General features: G+C 52.5%; 1 protein-coding gene across 1 annotated transcript in view; it reads left to right on the top strand.

The window, feature by feature from the left end:
• The first annotated feature begins 1,021 nt into the window (after positions 1-1,021).
• Positions 1,022-6,000, top strand: part of MPPED2 (metallophosphoesterase domain containing 2) — a 203,448-nt gene continuing 198,469 nt past the window's right edge. Inside the window, exon 1 of the mRNA XM_061140172.1 lies at positions 1,022-1,136. The gene's annotated coding sequence lies outside the window, so the exon portion shown is untranslated. The remainder of the gene's footprint in view (positions 1,137-6,000) is intronic.

Raw genomic sequence — 6,000 nt, 5'->3', positions numbered from 1 at the left:
TCCATAATCCAAAGTAGCAGGGGGAAAAAGGGGGCAAACTGATTTTTACAATGTTTTTGAATTGCTTATCCTTCGGGGGAAATGTGCCCCAAAGACCAAAATGTTAACACTTAGACTCTTTGCCTCTCCTCACCTCCCTAAATTGAATCTGGAGGTGAAAGAAATTGTCAGCTGGGTTGGCCTTTTCTTTCTCAGGAACAACGTTGCAGAAAGAAAGAGGTGTGTGTGCATGCGTGCGTGTGTGTGTGTGTGTGTGTGTGAAAAGGTGCATAGCTTTACCCCATTAAAGTCTAAGCTCTGAGACAGTAGGAGACCCAGGGTCGCCCTCCCCCGTTTCAGCGCAGTGCCCGAGCCGCTCTCATTGCCCCCAGGCAAGCTCTGCGCCTTGGAGCTGTGCCAGGACTCCAGACCGCGCCTGGCAGGTCGGTGGGTGGGGGGGCCTGGGGCCTGGGTGTTCCCTTTGCAGAAGACGCCCATTTGGAGGGAAAACTCCCTTTATTTTCCTGGGGCTCCGTAGCCCCCCTCCTCAGTCCCCTATCATTTTTACGCTGATCACACTCATGATGATGAACTTGCAGCTCAGCTTCCTGCCGCCTGCTTGACCCGGGAGCACCAGCAGGCTACCGGCCTCGCCCTTAGCTCCCGCCTCCTCTCGCAACCCCGGGGCCTCGGGGCGCCAGTGGGGGCTCCAGCGGGCCGGGGCCGCAGCAGGGGCGCGCGGGGGCGCGGGGTCCCGCCGGGGAGCGCGCACGGAGCGGCGCCTCGGCCGCCCTGCTTCCTGGAGCTCTGCTCCTTTGACCCCAGTGGCAGTCCCTGTCACTGCACCGCTCTCGTTCCCTCCGGCTCGCCGCGCCCTCGCTCCCTCTCCTCGCCCCCACGCTCGCTCTCTCCCCAGATCGAGGCTGCTCGGGTCCTTTCTCCCCCCGCCCCCCGCCTCCCTCTCGCGCCGCGCCCCCCGACCCCCGCCCCAGCCCGCGGCGGGACCTTCGGGGTCGAAGGTTCTGGCCCGCCCGCGCCCCTCGCCGCCCCCGCGCGCCCCCCGCGCGCCTCCCGCCGGCTCCGGCTGCTCCGCGATGGATCGCCTGCTCGTCGGGCGCTGAAGGCATCCCCGGGACCCGGAGCGCAGCCCGGGAAAGGTAATCCGCCCCGGGAAGGGAGGCGGAGGGCGGGGGAGGGGGAGGAGGCGGCCGGGCGCCCGGTGCCGCGCGCGAGAGGAAGGGAAAAAAATGCACACACAAAGCGGAGCCCGGGTGAGAGGTGCCTTGTCAGAGGCGCGTGCGAGGGGCTCGGAGGCTGCGGACCGCTGCTGCCCCGGTGCCCCTGACAGTCGCTCGAGTCGGCGCTTTCCGGGCAATTCGGAACCCGAGGAGGGCTTTTTTCAACCCCTGGAGCGAAAGCGAATTCTTTTTTAGGAGCTGTCTCCTTCCCACTCCGCATCTCGCCCCTCTGCCCTTCTCCCTTCCCCCCGCCCCCGTCCTCGGCCCCGGACCTCCCGGGGTCTCCACCGCGCCGCTCCCTCCTCCGCCGGGCTCTTTCAGCAGCGAAGGAGGGGGTGTAGGCGAGGGGCAGCGGCAAAAGCCGGGCGGCGGGGATGGGGGTGGGGACGAGGGCACGGCGAGCTGTTTACTAGAAAGTCCGGGGGTTCTGTGTTCGAGCCGCCCCGGCCTAGGCCCGGGTGCATTGTGTTGGCCCGAGCCCTGGGCGCCCGCGGCGGCCGGAGCGAGGTGCCGCGGCCGGGAAGGCGCCGCGCAGCTTTGTGCTGGGTCTGCGCTCCGCGGCCGCCCCCGGGCCGCCTGCGCGCGCGCCGCTCTCGCGCGGGGCCGTTTCTCACCCTCTCCCCGCGCTCCAACCTGGATCTCCCCCGCCGCCTCCGGTCTCCGCGATCGCAGCCTGCAGAGCGGGCCAGCGACCCGGGCTGGGCGGCGGGGAACGAACGGCCAGAAAAAGTAACCGTTGCAGCTCGATTTCTTCCCTCGGGAGGCAGGAGTTTCTTTGCTATTCACATGAAACAGGGTTGTCTTTGCAAAACCTTTGAATTCCGAGGTTTTGCGGCCTAGGAGGTGAAGGGGGCATTTTTCCTGGCGATTGGGGAGGATATTAGAATCCACCAGCAAGGAAAGAAATTAAGGATGCCCCAGTAGGCGGATTTATACCACACCCCTCCCCAGGACACCCCCAATTAAGTGCAAATGCAGGTCTTGAAAAATGTGTAATTGAGGTGCTGTAAACACACAAACAGGTCAGGGTGGGGAAAAAACAAAACAAAACTTTAAGTGAAAGAAAAGATTTCCAAAGAGGGGGGTGGAAATCCGTGGCCTCAACACCCCCTTCGAACGCTCGCTGGATCCCTCCCTTTCTTTCTCTGCCGCTCCAAGGATGCAGCCCGGCAGCTCCGGGGCGCAGAGCAGGGAGGCGCCGGCGGCCCCGGGCGCGGGTTCGGCTCTCGGGGTTCGGGGATGCCAACGCGCGCTAGAGGCTGACGTCGGGGGCGTGGGGCTGTGATGCTCGAGCGAGGATGGCGCGGTGTCAGAGCCATTGGCCGCCGGTGGTCATCAATCAATTCGGGGCTGGGGAAGCGGTAGAGAAAGAAGGACAAGCGCCCAGCGGAGCCTGGGGCCGCGAGCGCCAGCGCCAACAGTGCCGGCCGCGGCGGAGACGACGGCGGTGGCAACGAGGGACTGAGCGAGTAAGGCGAGCTGGTGCTCCAGGAAAGAAGGGGGAGCTATAGCTCGGACGAGCCGGCCGTGAGCCGGGAGGGCAGGGCGCGCGCGCGAGCGAGTGAATGAGTGTGTGTGTGTGTGTGTGTGTGTGTGTGTGTGTGTGTGTGTGTGTGTGTGTGTGTGTGTGGTTGCTGACCCCCCCCACCCCCAACTGCCCACCGTAGATTTAAAACAAACACACCAATCCAAAGTAGAGAATTCCGCACCCCCCGCCCCACCATATATAGACTCCACGCGTTGCCAGAGGCGCGGGAGAAAAGTCCTGCCCTTTCTCTCCGAAAGAATGTGCCAGCCGGGTGTCCGAAGTGCTGGAGACAAGTTCAGGTGTAAGTGCGTTGGGAGGGAGGGCGCTCTATGAACAGAGGGCACGTGGGACTTTGTGCATCCGTCTAAAAACCTTGGCGGAGAAACCGCCCGGAAGGCTTCTGGGCATCGCCCCGGGATACAGGGATGAGTAACTGGAGATGGGCATAAAAGAGTAAGTGCGTGAGTTGAGAAAGCACTCGATCCGTGTGGCAGAGGGAGGAGAGAGCGAAATTTGGCGTAGTTGGAGCCAGCGAGTTCCAAAATCCGACCAGGAGGTTGGTCGGATGATCTTCTTAGGGGCTAGTGAATGAAATGAGCATCCTTGTTTAAACGAGGAAATCACGGGCTCCTTTCTCATAGGCTGTGCCGTGCGGTGTTCGGGTAGAGAGGTCAGGAGTTGTTGCTTTGAAACTTTTGGTAAATTGGACTTCTGGTGTCTAGGAGGTGGAGACAGTTATTTAATTCCTCAGTTTTTAATCCTTTCATTGCCAGCAGACTTTAAAAGGATTTCCCACTAGATTCCTAAAAAAGAATATTGCAAGTTGCACAGCTTAAGGCACAGGAGAAGTGATTGCTGTCTAGGAAATGCAGAATGTGCTCACATGATTTTTTTTTTTTTAAGAGAAAATCAAAGTAGCACCAGCATGAATGTTTGGCAGTGTCAGTCCCCTTTAGATTTTTCTTTAGGATTGCTGGCATGTAGTACTGGGTTCCTTTGTTTTGTAAAGCAAATGTATTGAAGTCTAAAAATGGAAATTAAAAAAAAAAAAAAGAGTACCGCTCTCTAAATATTGTATGTAAAAAATAATATGTGTGATGAGGATGAGGTGTTCCAAAATCTGATCATTTGGAGGGTTTCACTGCCTGTGTCAAGCAAGGGGATGCAGGTTCTTAGTAGTTTGAAGGTGTTGTATCATTCTGTCTTGTTTCAAGCTTTTTCCAGGTTTCTCAGATTAGAGGAGGGAATTTACAAAAAAAAAAAAGCCTTTTCCATGTGTTGGTGTTTCATATTCTTGAGATATGATTATCCTGTGATGTGAATGGGGGTGAACATAGCATTTTTAAAAAATAAGCTTTTTCTTGACTTGTCTGTAAAGGTTCCTGTGAAAGTTTTGAAGCTCTCTGCCTCAGTCTGACATTTTCTTCAAAGGACTCCAGATTAAAGAAGATAGACGCTGCAGGTGTACTGTTTCGATAAAACATTTGAAAGAGAACATGGTAAAGATGAATTCAAATGAGGTGCCAGCCACCCATTTACCCTTTTGAGTTACAGGGGTCTATGCTTGCTGATGAAAAGATGTTCTATTTGTCTTACTGGAGCAAAGGTGCAAAGAGGCACAGATCTCACTTGATAGAAAAGGCAATCCCATGTTGACTATAGGATATAGTGGACCATAAAAGAGTGCAGATTGATCACCTTCTAAGTTCCTTCTTTTCTGGACTTCAAATGAGAGGGTCTAATGCTAACTACTGTAGGTCATTACCTAGATATTTACACAATAGGTATGTATCTTTCATTTCTAGGCCATTTTGCTGAGTTTAATTAGTGAGTTTACTCCAGGAACGTTTAAACTGTTTCTGGCTCCGGGTGCAGAGATTGTTACAGAGAGGTCACAGTGGTCTAGACATGAATTTTATTTCCTTTGCTTCTTAATGTTCTGTATTTCACACAATAGACATTGATGGCAGGAACATTAAGAATTGCCGTGTAATTTTTACACCACTGTCTAATTTATGCAAACACTAAGTTCTCCAGTCTGAAAATGTGTATTTTTTCCCTCTCTGTGCTTTGATGGCTAACATTCTTTTTAATGACAGTCATTTCTATAACAGGAAGATGTTTTCATTTGTATTTACTTTTCAGCATGTCGCAATTATGCAGTTTTGCACTTCATTCGTGTCTCGGTACTTTGTGTCTCAAAAGAGAATTACAGTACTTAGAACAGGACTGCAATTTGAAGCAGGTGTTGTGTTTTACTGTTATGCAAAATAACAGTAAAATATAATTGTGGGGGAAATTAAGGAAACAGCTGCAAACTTGGTATGAAAACTGCTACATTATGATTTGTAAGCAGTTCTTATAGATATCTTACATCAGAGAAGCAGGCAAAGATTTTAATTTCGTTAATCCTACTGGCCTGGTTGTCTGTCAGCAGTCCTTAGAGAACTCATACCTCCCATGAAGTCAGGAAGAAGAAAGAGAACCCAAAATGACACTTTGTTTAAAATGCCAGAGCAGGAGGGGTTCATGTCTTGGCAGCGCCATTATGTGTTAGGAACGCAGGCAAGGTGGGTGTTTTTTAGCTTGCTTTGCTAATACGAAGAAGGCAATGATTTGAGTAGAAGGCTGTGGAATTTCTTAGCTCAGCTAGCATATGGAGGACTTACACAAGCCCTGGGTTGTAAAATAATAAAATAAATGGCCTATGGCAAGCCATCTGCCTTTTGCCTGATATTTAAGGTGTTTCATGCCAAATTTAAATCTAATCTTATTATTCTAAATATTTTTATTTGAGATAGCATCTAAGATTCCCAGAACTTAATGGTGCACATGGTTAAAGTATTGTAATGCAGAGCGCTTAAAGTAAAAGAGGGTGGGTTAACCCAAGGGTATCCAAGGAGCCTACTGTCCCCTTCTTTAAAACTTCCCTGATCAATTGCAACAGTGTAGAAGCAGGGATGGGCTCTGCTCAGTCTTCGCACACCTGCTATAAAAACAAACATCCTCATTTCTGAACCCAGCACAACAAATAATATAGTGTCTTTTATACAAATAATCAAAATGAGCTGAAAAAAATTTTAAAGGATGAAACCAGCTACTGAGAATATTGCAGCACCAAGCAGAAGTGAGGGCTTCCTTTGTGGCTCAGCTGGTAAAGAATCTGCCTGCAATTCAGGAGACCTGGGTTTGATCCCTGGGTGGGGAAGATCGCCTGGAGAAGGGAAAGGCTACCCACTCTAGTATTCTGGCCTG

Source organism: Dama dama, chromosome 1, assembly GCF_033118175.1.
Source record: "Dama dama isolate Ldn47 chromosome 1, ASM3311817v1, whole genome shotgun sequence".
Taxonomy (NCBI): domain Eukaryota; kingdom Metazoa; phylum Chordata; class Mammalia; order Artiodactyla; family Cervidae; genus Dama; species Dama dama.
This window is presented reverse-complemented; position numbering and strand designations above follow the sequence as displayed.